General features: G+C 32.3%; 1 pseudogene; it reads left to right on the top strand.

The window, feature by feature from the left end:
* The first annotated feature begins 393 nt into the window (after positions 1-393).
* LOC107909963 (histidine kinase 4-like) lies at positions 394-10,603 on the top strand (annotated as a pseudogene).
* The last annotated feature ends 11,249 nt before the right edge of the window (positions 10,604-21,852 follow it).

Here is a 21,852-nt window from a genome sequence, read left to right as displayed (position 1 = left end):
AAAAATGGTAAGGAATTTATGAGTGTTAATAAATTTGTAAATATATAGTACATTGAAATCCAATTAATTTTTTCATAATATAACAAATGGAATCCCGAACACAAAATAAAAGTATTGTGAAATTTAGAACCAAATTAAAATTGGAGGACCTACTATGAAATTAATCCCGAAAGATTACATGTTTTTAGGGAAAATGATGCCTGTGGGGCTTCAGTAGCAGCAAGCCCACATGGCCGACATCCACATCGAGTGGGAGGGGTAAGAATTGTTAAGATGAGATAAAAGATAAAACGTAAAAGTGTGAATACAAGAATGATGAAATATTGTGGTTTTGGTCCCCATCCCATCTCCAACTTATTCCATCAACATCTTCTATTTCTTTCTTTCAAATTTCTACCAACTTCTTTTTCTCTACCAATTACTAACACAAAACTCATAAATTTTGAATTATGATACACAGTGGCAACAACGTATCTGCAAAAATCTTAAAAAGTCGATTTAGTTTTACTTTGAAAAGCAAAGAAGAAAGTGGGAAAACAATATACATAAATAAAATGTGCATTAAACAGAAGAAAAAGGAAGAACAGATCAAAGCAGAGCCAAGGGAGAAAAAAACACACCTTTCTACTTTATTTCTTTAGATATATATTATTCAAGGTACTATAATGTACAGGCAAAACACTGTTCCCTTTCAAAATGACCCCCGCATTTCTTTCTCCAAACATCTTTCTCTTTCTTTTTTCTTTATTTGTGGTCTTTACTTTTTGTGCTCTGCTGCGAGATTTGTTGCTGGTCAATTTGCAGGATTTGATTTTAATGTAGAAAAAATAAACAGTGAAGGTGCTCTTCTCAATTTGCCTTTGTTGCTTTAAACTAAGACACCACTTTCATGCTTGGAAGTTAACATGATTAGTGTTGTTCCTCTGTGAAATCCCATTTTTTATTAAATATAGCAAGAGAAAAAAGAAAACCTCATTTTTCTATTGAGGGAGATAATGAGATATTTTTGGAGTTTGAGCTGTTTTACATCTTTTGAAACTCATGCTTGTCTCTGAGAATTGATAACTTGCCTTGTATGGTGAGTCCGTGTTTGCTTGTGTTTTTTAGCTTAGATATGAAGTGGGTATCAAAGAAAGAAGAAGAAAAACAAGTTGAGATGGTATTGTGCATTTGGTAATGGTTCTTAAATTGCAGCAAAGCCATCACCACCAATCAGTGGCTGTCAAAGGGAATGAACAAATGGGGACCAAAAGAGGATACACATTTATTCAGTCTAACAGGGATTGGTTACCAAAACTTATTTTGCTTTGGGTAATGGTGATGGGTTTTATCAGCACTTGGATCTACAAAAAAATGGATGCGGACAACAACGTGAGGAGGGAAGAAGTACTAAGTAGCATGTGTGACCAAAGGGCGAGGATGTTGCAGGATCAGTTCAGTGTTAGTGTTAACCATGTTCATGCCTTAGCCCTTCTTGTCGCCACTTTCCATTACTACAAGAATCCATCTGCTATCGATCAGGTTTGTAAAATTTAGTTTTGGTCTTGAAAATCCTGAATGACATATGAGTTGGTTGTGGCTTATTTTGCAAGAAATGCAGGAGACCTTTGCGGAGTACACTGCTAGAGCTGCTTTCGAGAGGCCATTGCTTAGTGGGGTGGCCTATGCAGAAAGAGTGGTACATTCTGGGAGGGAGAAATTTGAGAAGCAACATGGCTGGACAATAAAGGCAATGCAGAGAGAACCTTCTCGTCTCCGAGATGAATACGCTCCTCTGATATTCTCTCAAGAAACTATTTCTTACATTGAATCACTTGACATGATGTCTGGGGAGGTAAATACTTTGCTGTTTATGGTTATTAGGCTTTACATTTAATTTCATTGTTAGAATTGACTGCCAATGTGCAGGAGGATCGAGAAAACATCGTAAGGGCTAGGGCTACTGGGAAAGCTGTCCTAACTAGCCCTTTCAGGCTACTCGGTTCTCATCATCTTGGTGTTGTGTTGACATTCCCTGTTTACAAATCCAAGCTCCCGCCAAAACCGACTATGGAAGAGCGAATTGTAGCCACTGCAGGGTATGTCCTGCACCTTATCTTTATATTGGAATCCCACTTTATTGTTTGCAAGCTCTTGCCTATTAGAGTTAGTGAATATGTCTGACTTAGTTTTGAAATTTATTGGTTGAATGAAAAAGTTGCACAAGATAATTTGAGAGTGTTGATGATGACTAAAAAGGTTTAGAGTTTATTGTAGATGAAATTGTGCTAGAATGCACATTTCAACCAATATGTTTATAGTTTAGACCTTGGTTTTGATTTGGGGTGGTGAAGTTAGTTATTCGAAGGTATATAAGTTAAGCAGAAAATTTAATGCTATATAGAAATCTTCTGTTTTTCTCCCAAATTTTGCCGGCTTGGCTACACCTGATCATTACCATTTTCTCAATGAATTTTTGTTTTTGCTTTTATATATTAGTATAGTTAGAGTTGGCAAAACTGCCCTGGCCGCAAAAGTTCGCTCGTAAGGATTCAAGTCTGAGAAAGTTTAAGCTTGTGCCCGAGAAAATTCGGGCCTAAGAAAGCCTAAGCTTGAGCTCGGCTTGGCTCAAGCCCAAGATTAATCCAATATAAAGCCCAAAAAAGCTTGAGTTTATAATTTAACAACCATAGACATTAATAATTAAAATGTTTATATGATATTATTTAAAATAAAGTTGAAATATAAATAAATGATAATTATTTATTTTATGAAAATGTATTCATAAGCATTACATATTTCTATTAAAATTGTATTATTAACAAATAGTAATTAATAATATATTTTTACGTTAAATTATATAGTGAAATGAACTTTTGACAACATTAATTGAATATAAAAATATTTGTAATACTATAATTATATATGTATAAAAAATATATAAAATTAATAATGATTAAAATCTATCAAATTTAAATTTAATGATAATATAAAATATATAATGACATAATATGTCAATTTAATCTTTATATTAATTTTTCAATTTGGACCGGGTTTATTTTTATTTAGATTGGATTTTGAGTAGAGTTTAAATAGGACTTAGGTTTGAGTTTAGTTGGTATTGAGTTTGAGTTTAAATATATATTATATTAATAGGTGTAAAGTCGATTAATTTAGTTTATACAATTTTGAATTTTAAAACAAAAATCGGACCACCAACACCAAATTAACTGATTATCTAACTCGGCCTTAAATCGAAAACACCCAAATTGAATCGAAAAATTTGAATTTACCAACTGATTTGATTAAATTAGCTTGATTTGGTTAGTTAAGTCTGTTTTAATTGTTACCTATAGATGATATACTATTACTTAATATAATAATATAGTATATAACTATTAGTGTGTATATATATAATTATTATTATATTATAGATTATATAATAAAAGATATAGTTATGTGTAATTTAGTATATTACATAATACATATTTGTAGCCAAAAAAATAGTAATACATAAAATATTACTAAAACTTTAATATCTTAATAATTAGATTTTAAATTGGATTTTAACTATTTAGATATAAGGTTTCATTTCTTTTTATTTTGTACTTAAGATTTGGACTATAATTAGATTATTTTTAGTTTAGGTAATAATGGGTATATTATTTGGATTTAGGCTTGATATAATTTGTTTGGATTTTGGAATAAATATTTTAGAATATATGTATTAGGTTTATAAAGCTAATAAGAAAGATAAAAGCTATTCAATTGTCAATACAATATATTAATAAACAACAAATGATATTTTCGTCAATTCATGTACATATCATATAATAACAAATTTTATATACAATAATCACTTTAATTATTTTATATTAATGAATTTTATTAAATATATATAATTTATGCTATTTATAAGATAATTTTGAATTGTTGTCATTGTATAAAATTAAAATGAATTATTAATTCAAAATTAAAATATTTATAATTTAAAAAATTTAAAAATATTTGAATCTGTTAGAGCTCGTCCGACTCGACCCAAATCTAAATTTAAAAAATTCCAAGTCAGAAAAGACTTGAGCTTGAAAAAAACCTGAATCCGAAAAAATTTAAGCCCGAGAAAGTCCAAACTTGAATTTTTTATCCAAGACCGAAAAACTCCAAACCTGACAAAATCCAAATACGAATAAAGCCCAATCACCTGTTTGCCACCTCTAAATATAGTCATTGAATATATTACTTTTGTTAACCTGCCAAGGTTTTAAAAAATTGGAGTTATTTTCAAATTATATTAACATCATAATCAAACAAATCTTAATTTATATCGTTGTATTCGGTATTTAAAAAATTAAGGCTTTGTTTGTTTTACTGAAAATGACTTCGGAAAATGATTTCTAGAAAATGACTTACTTTTCTGGAAAATGTAATATTTTATGGTGTTTGGATGAATTTGTGTAAAATATTTTCTGTTGTTTGGTAGATTTCCTAAAAGTATTTTTTAAAAGCTGTTTTCAATAAAACAAATATACATTTGAGATTTTATTATCTTTTCATTATTTAATTGAGTTTATTTCATAAAGCTTATTTATATTTTAATTAATAATGTTTTAGATTTAATCAATCTTAATTTACTTAGTTAAGTTTAATTGTTAATTTCGTACATTAGGGAATATAAATTTATATCTATAAATTTATGTTTAATTAAGTTGAAAGTGATAAATATTTATTTTGAATATTATTTGGATGAGTAAGTTGAAAAATGATTTAATTTAATAAAAATTAAAGTAAGGACCAAATTGTAAAATTTTTAAAATTTCAAATTCTAAGGGTTTGAGTAGTGAATTCTGAAACATTGTTGTGGTAACTAAATTATATGATTATGAAATATGAAGATTTGGAAAGTTGAGCATAAAATAGTAAAGTTTGAAACTATAGGGGTTAAATTGTAAAGATTTCAAAACTTGTGTTTTAGGACTAATTTACATCATTTGAGAATTTACAATTCTTAAAAATGGAATACGAAAGTTTAATTGTTCAAAAATCAAGGAGTAATTTTTGGAAATTTTGACAATTTTAGTTGTAATGACTAAATTATAAAATCTAGAAATTTTAAAAAATGGATTTTTTTGCAAAATTGTACACAACAAGGTTTAGGACTGAAGTATAGAATAAGAAAATCTATTTTTGAGGAATTATATTGTAGAATAGTAAAAAATTGGATTTCAAGGACTAAATCATAAAAAATATAAAATTGAAATATAAGGGACTGTTTTCTTTGACAGTGAAGAGAGCTCCCCCTTCGTTACTCTGAAAGCTTCCCCTTTTTGTTTCCTCGACAAGGAGGACAGTGAACAGAGCCTTATCAGTTTAGAAAATGTCTTACGGAAAAAAAAATGGTAAAACATTTTCCTTTATCTTTTTTTTGGAGAATGTTTTCCTTTGGAAATTTATTTTTCAACAAATAAACACTGTAAAACAATGAATCCTAAAACATTTTATATGCAAACAAATGGACCCTAATAAAAAAATTAAACAAATAAATGAATCACATGAATATCAAATCCGACCATGGTGAGAAAGAAAACTTCGGAACCTTAATATTAGAATGCTTCTTCCTAATGAACTAGACTTCATTGTCTTACAAATTACAATATTAATTGAAATAAATGTTTATATATATACACACATTCATAACAATGATTTTTGTAAATATTACTATTTCTTTTCCTTACTAGTGTTGTTTTTATCTACTATTATCTGAAAATAATTAAGTTATTAATGACTAGATGAAATCAAGAAATAACCCCTCATATGCTAAATTATTGAAGATTCCCTTTAAGATCAAACAATTCCATCGAATTGAGAATGTATGTGTGATAACACCTACTATACTAGGAATATCAATGAACTTGATTATTGCAATGGCTCAAGGTACCCTTTTTTAGTTTAGCATCCAGTTAACTTCTAAAATCTATTTTTTAGTTCAAGGTCCCTCTTTACTAACTGGAATCAAAGAATTAGTAGATCTGTTCGACCCAAAATGGGAATGGGCTGGGGTTATGAACTTATAATCTGTAATTTAATGATCGAGTTGATTCCATGATTATAAGGTCATTCCATACCGGACCAGACTAGAATAGGACTATATAGATTCTCATTATGAGAAGGGGTGATTCGAGCGTATTTAAATAGATACTATGTTTATATATGGATCCTTACGTCTAGGGGTGTGCACAATTCGGGTAAAACCGAAAAAATTCGGTTAACCGACCGAATTCGGTTAATCGGTCGGTTAACCGAAATTTTTCGGTCGGGGGTCGGTTAATTATTTTTTGATTTTTCGGTTAACGGTTAATTCGGTTCGAAACCGGTCGGTTAACCGAATTTTTTCGGTTAACCGAAAAAATTAATAAATAAAATTATAATATATAAATAGGCCCACTATTCACCTAAACCCAATTCAAACCTAAGTATTCAATCCAACCCAATTACCCAACCCAACCCAATCATAAAAATTACAAAAAATTTAATAAATAAAAATAAAATTCTAAAACTAAAACTAAAACTAAAATATAAAAGTCTAAAAAATAATTTAATTATGTATGATTTAATTAGGTTAATTCGGGTAATTCGGGTAATTCGGTTAATTTGGGTAATTCGGTTAATTTGGTTAATTCGGTTAATTTTTAACCAAAAATAAAAAAAAATATAATTTTCGGTTAATTCGGTTAACCGACCGAATTAACCGAAAAAATTTCGGTTCGGTTAATTTTTTTGAAAAAATTTCGGTTCGGTTAATTTTTTTGAAAAAATTTCGGTTCGATTAACGGTTAAAAATTTTGAAAGGTCGGTTAATTCGGTTAATGCTATTTCGGGTCGGTTAACCGATCGGTTAACCGAATGAACACCCCTACTTACGTCGTTACATTCTATTTAGGATTAGGAATGGGGATAACCGGGCCTGCTAGACCCAATCAGCAAACATAGTTTTTCCTTGGGTATAAACAAACTTTTAAATGAACACAGGTACCTCGGTGGAGCCATTGATGTGGAGTCCCTAGTGGAGAATCTACTCGGGCAACTTGCTGGAAATCAGGCGATTCTAGTCAATGTATACGATATTACCAACTCTTCAGATCCCTTGGTCATGTATGGTCACCAAAATCAAGATGGTGACTGGGCTGTGGTCCATGAAAGCAAGCTTGATTTTGGAGATCCGTTCCGGAAGCATCAAATGATATGTAGGTAAGTGTATACTGACTACTTTCTACACTTTCAGAAGTTCGGTAGAATGACTGGAGTTGTTTCTACAAGCACTTACAATTTGGTGTTCTGAGCAGATATCATCAGAAGGCACCCACATCATGGACCGCCCTTACAAATGTGTTCTTATTCTTTGTAATCTGCTTATTAGTTGGCTACATCTTATATGGTGCGGTAATACACATTCTTAAAGTTGAGGATGATTTCCGCGAAATGCAAGAGCTAAAAGTTCGAGCGGAAGCTGCTGATGTTGCCAAATCGCAGGTATGGTTTTCAAGATTTATCTATCCATGCGTTTCCAAGCTAAAACTTATTATGACTTGATTGTTATTTGTTCTCTGGGTACAGTTCTTGGCAACAGTTCCTCATGAAATTAGGACACCTATGAATGGTATTCTTGGTATGTGCCATATCTCTCCTCAAGTTTTTCTTTGTGAAATATATGTGCACCAACAATTACCCCTTTTAATCCAAATAAATGCTGACAGTTTTTTGAATGGTTGCAGGGATGCTTGCGTTGCTTTTAGATACGGATTTAAGTTCAACGCAAAGAGGTTATGCTCAGACCGCTCAAGTTTGCGGAAAGGCATTGATAACATTGATAAATGAGGTGATTGACAGGGCAAAAATTGAAGCTGGAAAGTTAGAGCTGGAAACGGTCCCCTTCAACATTCGATCGATCTTTGATAATGTGCTCTCTTTGTTTTCTGAGAAGTCTAGAAACAAAGGCGTCGAGGTAAGTCGGGACAAAACTAATAGAAAACCCAGTGCTTCATTTTCCAGTATGTTTCTCTTAAGTTAGATGGTTCCTATAGGCTTAGGGGATGCCTACGAGGACACGAGAAAAACCCCTTTGGTTTATAATGCTCTAACTAACTCGATCCTTTCTCTGTTTTGATGGGTTGTTGACATCAAACGGGGATGTTCCTCATGCATTACAATGACTCAAACATGGTGATTTATTTGGGAACTGAAGCTGGCAGTCTTTGTTTCTGATAAAGTTCCGGAAATGGTTATGGGGGACCTGGGGAGATTCAGACAGATAATCACCAATCTTGTTGGGAACTCTGTTAAAGTAAGTGGTATCTATTGATGGAGGCTTTGGCATTAATTGAGTTTATTTGCTAAAATAACTGGTTATTGCTCTCGTAAAATTTCTTTTAACTAGGTAAACATGTTTGTTTGACAGTTCACAGAACGAGGACACATATTTGTTAAAGTCCATCTAGCTGAAAGCACACAGCCTGTGGCAGACACTAAAGTGGAAACTTGTTTGAATGGAGGGTCAGATGAAGGTCTGCTGATATCAAGTGCATGCCAGTTTAAAACCGGCTATGAAGCAGCTGATGAGCGGAACAGTTGGGATTCCTTCAGGCACTTAGTTGTCGACGAAGAATTACGATATGATGCCCCAGTAAACACAATAGATGAAGCTTCTCGGGGTTTCACTTTGATGGTATCTGTAGAGGATACTGGCATTGGGATCCCTTTAATCGTGCAGGATCGGGTTTTCACCCCGTTTATGCAGGCAGATAGTTCAACCTCGAGAAATTATGGTGGCACTGGTATAGGCTTGAGCATAACCAAGTGTTTGGTTGAGTTAATGGGTGGTCATATAAGCTTCATTAGTAGGCCACAAGTTGGAAGCACATTCTCATTCACTACTGTTTTCAAGAGGTGTAACAAAGCTTCGTATAATGATACGAAAAAATCCATTGTAGAACTTCCTTCTGGTTTCAAAGGACTGAAAGCAATAGTAGTTGACGGAAAACCAGTATGAGCTGCTGTAACCAGGTACCACTTGAAGAGGCTTGGTATTCTGGTTAAATTTGCAAATAGTATCAAGAGTGCAGCTTCTGCATCCAGTAAAAATGGTTGTACATGTGGGTAAGTTGAATTCCAACTTAGAATACTATTTTGGAGAAAGTTCTGTTGAAAATTCTGTTTAGATTATTGAGGAAAATAACATGTTACCTTCTATTCATCTTATCAAAATGTTTTAACTTTGTTACTTCATTGAATATTGCAGAAGTAAAATCCAGCCAGATATAGTTCTTGTTGAGAAAAATTTATGACTCTCTAGCAAGGATGGTGGATTGAGCTTATGAATGTTGGAGGGAAAACAGAATGGACATGTGTTTAAGTTGCCTAAGGTGATTTTACTCGCAAAAAATATTACGAATGTGGAACTCGAGAAAGCAAAGGCAGCAGGTTTTGCAGATACTGTGATTATGAAACCAATGAGGGCAAGTATGGCGGCTGCTTGTCTTCAACAGGTGCTGGGGATAGGGAAGAAGAGGCAGGCAGGAAAAGACATGTTGAATGGATCTCCGGTCCTTCAGGGTCTACTCTGCGGGAAGAAAATATTAGTAGTCGATGACAATATGGCACATCAAAGAGTTTTTGCAGGTGCATTGAAGAAGTTTGGAGCTGCTGTAGAATGTAGGGAAAGTGGAAAAGCTGCACTTAAATTGCTTCAGCTTCCATGTTGTTTCTATGCATGCTTCATGGACATTCAGATGCCAGAAATGGATGGGTATGTATACCATTTTCGCTTATGATATTGTGCTTTTACTTTCATCTATATGTGTACGTGCTTGTATTATGGCTATTGGGATCGAAATTAGTAGCACATGGTTCGTTTCTGATTATTTGTTTTTCTGCCCGAAAACCTCATTTACATCTGAGTCATATAAATTGGAAAGTTAATAATACCTTGAATTTTTATTTAAGCTTTGAGGCAACTCATCCAATTCGAATGATGGAGAGCAAGGCAAACGAACAGATGAACGGAGGCATGGATGAAGATTCAGGCAGGAAGGGTGAGTGGCATGTCCCTATATTAGCCATGACAGCTGATGTGATTCATGCCACCTATGATGAGTGCCTTAAATGCAGGATGGATGGATGTGTCGAAGCCCTTTGAGGAAGAAAATCTCTATCAGGCTGTGGCAAAGTTCTTCAAATCAACTCGTAGCAACTGCTTCACCTGATTCAGAAAGCTGACAAAAACAGAACCGAAGAAACATATGCAGGTTGGACTTTCTCCACCAAATTTTTTTCTCCCATTGAAAGCGCATTGAAACCGGAGAAACAGTATATGGTTATGGTTAGCTCGGATTGTTAAGCGTGATCCGGCGATAGTTTCTATTAGATTGCAGTTATAATTGTCATGATTAGGATTTCAGTATACAGCCACAAGAACTCCATTCCCATCTGTTTGTATAGATCTTTACAAGGGGATGGATTCAAAAGTGTAAATCCCATTTTCTCTCTAGACTAGCAAAAACTTCTATATGGTAAGGGATCATTCTGCCTTGATATACATATATAATATTATCTCCATTATTTTTTGTAAAAACTTTGGTATTGAGTTTTTTAATATGAGAAATTAAGAGGTATTTGCTCTGCATGACTGCATGCATAGTTATACTGACAAAAAAAAAAATCCCAATCTACTGGAGATTTCATCATTTTAAATGAGGTGTCAACTTTTGCTCGATATGAATTGTTAATATACTAAAATTGATATAAATAAATAATCTAAATTCTTGATTTCCATTAACGCTGAAAAAGAGAAGATCTCACCACAATTACAGTGTATATATAAGTAACAAAATAAATAAATAAATAAATCTTGGAGCACTGTATGGGGGTAATAATTGCTTGGGTAAAATTTCCATAAAAGCAAAAGAAAAGTAAAAAAGAAAAAAAAAGAAAAGAAATTGCTTTTCTAGACAAGGACATGATATTATTTTATATAGAGAGGGAGAGTGAGACCAGATGCATGTTTTCTGCAAAAAATAAAAAAGGCCATTTATATGGTCGGTCCACTATATGATACAACATTTATACCTAGAAAGTTGCAATTATTCGTTTTCAGCTACACACAAAAACTGTCATGTACTTACGCACATTGTTCAAACCCTCGAGGGTAAAAAACACAATTTCCATGTCTACAATTTTTTATTTGTATATTTCTATTATTGTAAAAATATAATTTTATTATTTTAGAGATTAAAATGTAATTTTATCATTATTAATTTAAAATTTTATAAATTATAAAAATACTCAAAAGAAAAATTTTCAACCGAAACCTCTACTAACCCCCTGGCTTCGCCCCTATTTATGATCATAATCGGTGAAATAAATTAAGTAGAGATTGTTAAGTGGTTGATTAACCGATAATACTCATTGATCGAATCAAATTAATGATTTTGGAACTAAATTAGTAATTGAACAAGTTAAATTATTGATTTTTGATCCGTTCAATTTAAATAAAATAAATTATTAAAAACATAAAAATTTAGAATATATATATATAAATCCAATTCAACTACTTTGTTTAATCAATTTTTTAGCCCAATTCAATTTATTCATCCTAGTACACAAGTCAAATAGTTTTTTTTTACTTCTTTTCAAACTGCTACTTGCCTAGTTCTTGGTCTAACCGGTCTAATCAATTGATCTGATTCTAAAAATATTGAATCAAATAAATTTTAACTAATACAAATTTATTTGTCCAAATTCAAAACTCTCCACATTAATGTAATTTAAAATAAATTAAACAATTTCAAAAAATAAAATAAAATAATTGTATAATTAAATAAAAATAAAAATATGTTATTAATTAAAAAAAAGTACAAAACTAGACTGAATAAACTTAAATTAAAAGAGTCTAAAAAGAAAAAGGAATATATTCACCCAAGGGTTATGTGATAAAGTTGATCCTTTTAAACAAAATTTGGAGCTTTAGTCTATGTCACAGCTGCAAATGCGATAAACCAACTTCAATCTAAAAGTAATTAATCCTTTATTTATGTTATTTAGATCAAAGACAAAATGGGTAATTTTTTTTTTAAATTTATATATCAAAATATGTATTGTATACAAATGTTGAAAATGGATAATACACTTATAAAGAAATGAAAAAGAAAATAAATGAAATGTTTTATATTCATAACCCGCTCTACCATTAGGAGTAAATAAGTGTTTAGCAATTACATGCGCTGATCTTATCGTTACTTAGCACTACAATTACCAGACAAGTTTACCTGCAACCACAGGCATACAATTACCAGACAAGTTTACCTACAACCATAGGCAATGGGAATGTGTAAATTTTTTTTTAAAAAGAAAACTTCATATTTCTCTATCCGCTTTTGTGCTAATAGGGACTAGATTGCATCCTTTTGGAATCACGATATGGTATGATGCGGCGATATGATATGGTGCCTTTTATTACGGTATTTAGGTGTATTCTTGGGTCCTTTATATGTATATGTATGCTGTTAAGGTTGGACGTACATTTAGTACAATATGTGAAGAGTTTGGATGAGATTCTTGAGTATTCGAGTCATATTTTATTAGAGTTTATTAAAAGTGAAATGAATTAAAAGCTTGATAATGAAACTTATGAATATAAAATGTTATATGTGAACTAAAGTGATATATGCTAAATGCTATAAAATAAATATGTTGAATTCAACAAATGAGTAAAACTAGTAAGGATTTTGCTATAATTATCATGTTCTGATCAATTGTGGCATAAATGAAAGTTATATGCAAATAGATTTAGATAAGTGATCAAGTGTTTATCAATAAAGGAAAAATTATAGACAACTCATTAGTATAAGGGTTATAAGATAAAAATTGAGATTTAAATCTATGATTTTGTATGTCCTTAATATAGAAAAGGAAAGTATAATAATTATCTTTTTATATGGAATAAAAGTGAAATAAGTGAAATTTATATGTACCTGTGATAAGGACAATGTCAAAAGGGAATATATGTTTGATTAAAAACCATTTGAGCATTTCATAGGAATCGCGTATCTAACTTCATAATGTGACCAACTAATAAATTAATAATACGTAAGTTGATCTCTTATGATTTGAAAACAAGACTTGATTTTGTTAGTGACAGTGAAATATGATATGAGTGAACTTTGTAATAATCACTTTTGAAAACATGGTATAAGTAAGTTTATCATTGTTTATTTATTGAGCTTATTGAGCTCACCCAATAATTGTTTAAATGCATAGGTTTGGACTTACTGAGAAGCTTGCGGTTTAGTTTGGGAGCATTGTATCACCAATTTAGCTGAGGTTGTCAACTATTTCTTTAGATGTCATTTGTAAAAAATTCTTTGCATGTACATAAAGACATAGATTGAATTTGTATTTGCGAATTTGAAATGAAACTTTGAATCCTTGTGGTATTCTTAAACAAGAAATATATTATTTCATTTTCAATGTGTTTATGGTGTGTACTTGAGTAAAATGGCTTTAAGTTTTTCTTTACAATGTTTTGAGACTTGACATAATGATGTGCATGTGTTTGGATATGAAATAGGTGTTTGGGGTTGATTTTAACTCCATGAATCTAGGCTCCGGTACTTATAGAAAAGTATTAGAGCATTGCAAAACAATAGCTAAAAAGCTACAATTTATAGCCTAGTTGTTGATGTATATGACCTATGTATTGATACCTTACCTAAAGTATCAATACTTATAATACCTAGCCCTTGAAATTAGACAGAGTAGTGTTTTGAGTATTTTAAGCCTATTGAAGCTCATGTTTGACCCTAGACACTTCTAACCACTCAAAAAACAATTCAAAATGATTTTTAGATGATTTTAGAACCTTGGAATTGATCTTATCAAAATTAGCTTATTAGTAAAAAAATCAATTAAGTCCTCAACAAACTTTAACACCCAATTGAATCTTTGTTGTTGGAAAATCATCACAACCAAGCCCTCTGTAGACATTCACATTGTTTGACTATCTATTTTTGGTAATGTGGCTAATAGTGGAGTCAAGGGAGGGTATGTATCACACCATATCAAGCTTGAAATGGAAAATCCATTGACGTGGAATTAACATGTTTTAAAATAGTTTTTTTTTATTTTTATTTGGGAACTACCATGTGAATTGGTCTCGGTGATAATAAATGACAGAAATTGTAATAGCCTACTTTTCAATAGTGTCAAAAACAGTAGTTTCGATGCCACAAATCCAACGAGTAAGTTCATAAATGTTATTATTTAATATTTACGAGTCAAATATTGTATTAAAATAAATTTTGGATTGGCAATTTATGTTATTTGAATGAATAATTAGGTTTAAGAGGTATGACCCTAAAGTCAAGTGGTTTTAGAAAATGAGGAATCGAGACCTCATTTCTATAAATCGAGCCGTAAATATTTTATTAAATATTTACAGAATGTTATTAAGGTTGTATTAATTTTTGGTAAAGAAATTTTATTGTTTGGATAACTAATTAAAGAAAAAGGACTAAATTGTAAAGGGTACAAAACTTGTTAATTGATATATTTAGGTGATTTAATAACTTAAATATCATAAGAGGGAGGACTTATGTGGCAAATAAACCTTAGTCATTAATGTTGGACGGTAAAAGGAATAAAAGTAGTAAAATAAAACATATTTTAATGTCAAAATGATAAATAACATAAAAATTAAGACAAAATAATTAGAAAAAGATATCATCTTCTTCTTCATTTTGTTTCATGTTGGCCAAATATACCTTAAGGGAGAAACGTAACATTCGGTTGGTTTGAAGCTTTGCATGGGTAAGTTTTGATACCCGTTTCTTGTAATTTTTATGTTTTTGAGATCGTTGTAATTAGGTCTAACTAGCCCGTACCTTCGTTTTTGAATTTGTTAAAAATTTTAGAATTTGTCATTGATGAATCTTGAATTTTTTTGATGATAAACGTGCATTTGATGCTTTGATGGTATTTGGTTGTTTTGTGAAGTAATTTTTGTTAGATTTTGATTTAAGGATTAAATTGTTAAAATGTTAAAATTTCAAGGTTTGATGGAGAATTTAATGTTAAATAGGGACTATATTAGGGCCTAGAATATTTGGTTATAATCTGATCTTGAGGGAAATGGTTAATTTGATGATTTTCAGGTTAAGGAACTAAATTGAAAAAGTTGTGAAAGTTAATGGCAATTGTGTAAATTTGAAAAATAAAAGGGTATAAAATGTAAAGTAAATTGGAATGTGAAATGTAATCTAATAATTGAGAAATTTTGCCTTTTAGATCAAGAACGAGTGAAAAATCGAAGAGAAGAGGAAATTACCAAATAGCCCTTGAACTCAGTTATTGCTACAATTTAGTCAGGTAAGTTCGCATGAACTGTAATTATTTTAATGTTATATAAATTGAATGTTTGTTATGTCATTTTAATGCAATTGAATTATTTTATAAATGTACCAATGCTATGATGAATTGACGGCTATTAAGTCTTGGTTGAACTTTAGGAATTCTTAGGATACAAATGACATGTCATTAGGGATTTCATATTTCTGGTGCTGGTCTTGAATGTTCTATCGATGGATGAGGTCCCGCATTTGTTGTAGATTCTCCACAGCTCGTGTGAGCAGTATTGTGTAGTTTACCTTCTGACCCACAGCTTGTGTGAGCAGACCTATTTCACAACTCGTGTGAGCATTGATGTAAAGGAAAGGTTACGGTTATATGTAAAGGCACACTTCGTGTGAGCTTTCCCGAGTATCCAATGTAATTCTAGATAGTTCAACGGGTAAGAAAAGGGAATGAAACAGTAATGATGTTACAATTGAGATGTAACATGATGTTATAAAAAGATTGATGAATTAAATGATGTACTTATTTATGGGAAATATACTTATGCTATGGATGAACTCATTTATATTAAGGACAAGTGCACTAACTTGTGATTTGATGATGCTGTTTAGGCTTATACTAAGCATTTGGAAATGGTAAGTAAGCTAATGGAATGAAACATGATCATATGGTAATGACGATGAATTAAATATTATGTTTATATATATATGGTTGATTTCATATGTATCATGAACAAGTATGCTAACTTGTAAGTTTGATGGTGTTATATAGGCTTTATTAATCTTATGCATTGGTATGGCATCTGATGTGATTGTTTTTAAGGTTATCTTGGCATGTTGATAATGACTTAAAAATGATTACTTGAGACATGGTTAAGTTCATTTATGAGCTAAGTTATCATGTATGTAACACCCCAAACCCGGCCCAGACGTTTTGGTCGGATCTAGCGATATCACATGATAGGGTGTTTGAAAATCGTGTCGTCGCTTTAAAACCATTTCCATTGAATTCCTTATCTTAACATATTATTAGTTCCAAATTTGTGTTGCTCATTTAATCGATAGTTTCAAAATGTTATTCGTTTGCAGAAGCTTTTAAAATAGATTAAACAATCGTGCGTTTAGGACAAACATTTGTTTCTTTTGAAAACCGAGGTTTCCTACTACTAGTAGTTGTAATCCATAAGGTAAAGATAATTAAAACCCAAAACCAAAGTCCGAAAGTCCAATTACAACCCAAAAACTTAGCCAGTAAAAATAGAATAGAAATAAAACCAATTATCGTACATATGGGTTAAAAACCATGAAAGTCCAAAACCGTGGTCACCGCTGAGTCCTCCGCAGCACCGATCCATCTAGATCTGGGGATTACCTGTGCATATTTAAATAAAAGGGGTGAGTTTATGAAAACTCAGTGTGTAATCCCACAGAAAACAAATAATAGCAAATCACAGTGCACAGTTAAAGCAATCCCACGCCTAAGCCATTTTTCAGTATCAGTAACAATTTGGGCCTTAACCCATCTTAGTACAGTATCAAATATGCAGTAGGGCCTTAGCCCATCACAGTATCAGTAGCAGTCATGCAGTATTCACTAACAAAGTCCTACCCAACCAGCCTCTACACACCATCTCCGTCCAAACCTACACTCTAGTGGGGATCAAATCAACCCACCCATCCCTACACTCCAGGTAGTACCGAATGTTGCACAAAACAGTAATTTGTAGCTGAGCTGCCAGTATGTTAGGCTTAAGAGCCTTTCAGTACACTTCTTCCAAATATAATTAACCCAACCCCATGCAATGAAACATACAAGTCACGACATGCTATCTCAGGACATAAGTACATATAACCAGTTCAGTATACAAGCATACTATCATCATGCTCAACACATATATAAATCAGATATTCAGTTCATACAATTAGGGTCTAAGTGATGCTTACCGACCCTACAGTAGGTTCACAGTCGACTTGGGCGACCCGTGTAACCTTACCAATCAATTCAGTGAAAATGCGCTCACACGCCCATGTGGTCTACCCGTGTGGGCCCACATGCCTGTGTGGCCCACTCGGCCCAAATTGACCTTGGCCACATAGTCCATTTTTAATGTACCCCGTGCTAGCTAAATATTCATATATGTTTTCACTATTTACTTATATGTTCCTTCAAAGCTGTCTACTTGAGTCACTGTTACTAAATTATTTATATCTTGAGCTACAAAATTCAAAATTAAGATCCTCTTAATGTCTTTGAAACTAGACTCAAATACCTTTCTACCATAAAATTTTCAAAATTTTTGGTTTAGCCAAAAAGTACAGTAAAATCTTCAATCTTACCCCTATTCTGCTATCTGACAGCTTCGACCTTTCTTTGCTAAAAATTAATTATCTCTTAGTAAAAAATTTGGATGATGTTAACATTTGTTTCTATTGAAAATAAACTCATTAATAATTTAAACATGAAAATTTTAACCCCTAATTATTTTTCTCCAATTTTTGATGATTTTCCAAAGTCAGATCAGGGGACCTGAATTCATTCTGACCTTCTCTCACAAAACTTATTATATCTCACGATTTACAATTCCATTACTTACACTGTTTCTTCTATGATAAACTAGACTTAATAATATGTAATTCTATATTTTTTTAATCCTCTAATTCCATTTCCACAACTTATGGTGATTTTTCAAAGTTATCCTATTGCTGTTTTCCAAACAGCAAGCAATTTCAGCTTTTCGCCGAATCCCATTTTCTGCGTTTCGGGTATACACCTGGTTTCGTTTGATGCTAAAACAATCCCCGAGCACTCCAAAGCCTATAATTGAACAAATAAAACTAATTTAATCTCACATAATGTAATCACAAATTGAATTCATATCGAGGTTTTAACCCATAAGCGGTTAAACCTTACCTTCAATCGGTAAACAGTAATACCCACACAAACTAAGACTCTGATTGGTGATTACGAGCCCTTGAATCCTCCCCTAATTGGTGTAAATAAAACACTTCAGAAGAAAGTTAACAAACAGAGACAAATCACTTATCTAAAACTTATCGAATGATCGCAGACAAATATGGAGCGACACGAGGCAGAGTGGGAAAAGAAAAATCAAGAAAATGAAGGGTGAAAGAGAGAAAAAATTCGACAGCAATGAAGAGAAAAACGGCAAGAGGGTGGAGGGATTTTGGTTCATCTTAAACTCCCTACTAAATCCACTACTCAGATTTTTTAGTTCATCTCAAACTCTCCTGGACGCACGAGCAAAAATAATGCCTACGCCAAGATTCGAACACAGGACCTCCTTCACACCAACACTCCACTTATCCACCAAACCATCAGGCCCATTCTGTTAATTTTTTGTCAACTTTTACTTAAAAGCCTACTGACCAAAGATAGGGTTTATTCATAAAAATACCAAAATTTTCCCAAGTCTTAGCTTGAACTTGGGACCTCCCAAACACACCCAGAACACATAACAACTAAAGCAGACAGATATTTTGTGTCACACATTCATAATACCCAAAATTAAAATTTTGGGGTGTTACAATGTATGGAAAGGACAATATTATCATGTATAAGTCTATTGTATTGATGGTTCATAGTAGTATTAATGGTTTTTTTATTATGCTTGTGTCTTTGAAGTTTATGTTATATGATGGACTTGTAATGGTTGTTAAGTAAAGTCATCTTAACTACTTTTAGTTATTTATAAGATATGGTCTTTTGGTAGGCTTGTAATGGTTGAGAATGGATAAATTGAGATATGTTTTGGTAAGGAATTTAAGCTAAATTATGATGCTTGAAATAAGGTATGATGACTTATGTTGGCATGTTATGTTTTGGCATGTTTGTGATGCCTTTGAATGGCATATTTGTTAGGTAAATTAGGATGCTTGAAATGGTATGTTTATACAAGTTTGAATGGTGTTTGAACCCCTTGAGCATGTGCACAAACGGTTTATATAGTTATTCATGAAATGGTCTTGAAAATGGCTTGATTTTAGACAGATTTGGATCCATACATGGCTTGGTGATACGATCGTGTGTCATCTAATGATTTCTTTAGGGTGTAAGTCAGTGAGTTACATGGCCTGACACACGAACGTATGACACGGCTGTGTGACCCTGCTTAGAGAGTTACAGTGAGGACACGGGTTGGGATACGACCATGTGTCCCTAGTACGAAGGTTACACGGCCTGAGACACGGACTTGTGTCTTAGCTGTGTGAGTCACATGGCCTAGCCACACGGCCGTGTGACCCCTATTTTTCAAATTTTGCATATTTTTCCTAAATTTTTCAATTTGTTTCAAATTGGTCCCGAATTATTTCTAACCTATTTTTAGGGCATCAAGGGCTCAATTTAGGGACAATATGCATGTATATGAAGGTTCATGGTATGATTAAATTATTAAATGATATTAAGTCTGAATGTTTTTGATTATATAGTAATGCTCCGTAACCCTAATTCGACGACGGAGACGGGTTAAGGGTGTTATAGAAACTCTTGTTTATGTAATTGTAGTTGTAGAAACATTTTAATATTGATTGCGAAGAGTTGATTGAATGTGGATCCCATGACAATTGTTGTACATGTTGGTCCCATTTATACAATATTATAATGGTTTATGGTTTGTGTTAGTCCCATGTTTAAAGTTAAAAAAATGCCATACAAATTGTTGTTTTATGTTCACTAACAGTGAGATCATCTTGGTTTTTATGATATTATTTATATAGTTAATGCTTAAATTGTTAAAAAGGTTTAAAAATTTTTAGTGAAATTTTAATAGTTATGTTAGTATCACTAGTTAATGTAAAATGACAGAAGAACCTGAAGTAATTTATGTATTAAGATACTTTCATGGTAGAAAATTTGTTACATGTCCCAAGTTTGAGTATGTGAATTAGACCTTAGATAGGTATGAAGTAGAACCTAATAGAGTGCCATATTGAATAATAGTTGAACATGTAAAAGCACTAGGATATAATAAACTTTTTTTCACTATAGAGTACTTGGTGTGGAATTCAAGTTTGATAGTCTAGTGTTAGTGCATGATGATGAAACTGTTAAAAATTTAATTGACCATTTGATACAATGTGGCCCAATAGATATACACACTACATTTTTACCAAAAAATAATGAGGAAGTGGTAGGTGAATTTTAACTTCGAAAAACATGTAACAATGACATGAAAAGTTATCTGAGAAACTGTTACCAGAATCATCATTGTCAGCATTGAGAGGTTTTGGAACACCCCCGTTTGGAGAAGATAATAAAATCTATGGATATCTTGAGTGTTTTTCTTGAGGATTTATGAAGGTAATTGGCTTGGGAATGTTAGGAAATCAAAGTGCTATGGTTTGAGAAGCAAAAACTAATGAAAGGGGCAAGGGAATAGCAAGGGATGGCAAAGCTTGTGTTGGGGAAAAACCTATCGTGATGTCATGTTGGTGGGGGAGGAAATAGGCTGAATTTTAAAATTTGGGCTAATTGCCTATTAAAAACTCACAGTTTTGACTCTATTTCAATTCAGTCCTTTTTCTAAAATTAAAGATTTCTAGAGCATTTTCTCAAAAATTGATTTAACAGCTAAGATGTCATAGTTGAATATAATCTCAATTTACCATGCTACAAAATTTCGGGCACTCTAGAGCTAAAATTCCTAAAATACCCTAAAACTCCTAGGCCCTATTTTGGGGTGTTACAAAAGTTCAATTGACCTTGAATTGTAACGGTTCTATTTTAGTTGAACTGAAAGCTATACCACTATTTTTGTAGAGAATTTGAGAGTTGCATGATGATGACCTAAAAATTGATAGCTAAACGAGAACAGATTTAGAGTGATTAATGCACGGAATTTAGAGTTGGTATTGTTGAGATGTGATATTTCCGCAATAGATTGTATGCTCTGAATGATCTGGAATTGAAATAAGACATATTACCAGAGGTTCACAGTTGTACGCACTCCATTTTTTCGAGTAGTACTAAAATGTTTTATGATTTGAAACAGATGTACTAGTGGTCGATAACGAAATGCGAAATTTCAAAATTTGTGGCTAAATGTTTGGTTGTCAGTAGGTGAAAGTCAAGCAGCAAGTTTCGTCTGGATTATTATAGCCTGTATGATTCCTGAATGGAAATTGAGTGAGTCATGATGGATTTCGCATTTGGATTGTTTGTGACACCAAGAAAGAAAGACTCGATCTTGATATTTGCTGATAGACTGACAAAATTGACTCATTTTATTCTGGTTAGAACTGATTATTCACTCGAAAGGTTAGCTAAGGGTTATGTGTTCGAGATTATTAGATAACACGGAGTACTAATCTTTATTATCTTTGATTGAGACTCGAGATTCACCTCTAGTTTTTGGAGTAAACTTCACGAGGCTCTAGGTACTAAACTCAATTTTGATACGATATTTCATCCATAGACAAATGGACAGATAGAACGGTTAATATAGATTCTAGAAGA

This window comes from Gossypium hirsutum, chromosome D02 (genome assembly GCF_007990345.1).
Source record: "Gossypium hirsutum isolate 1008001.06 chromosome D02, Gossypium_hirsutum_v2.1, whole genome shotgun sequence".
Lineage (NCBI taxonomy): Eukaryota > Viridiplantae > Streptophyta > Magnoliopsida > Malvales > Malvaceae > Gossypium > Gossypium hirsutum.
This window is presented reverse-complemented; position numbering and strand designations above follow the sequence as displayed.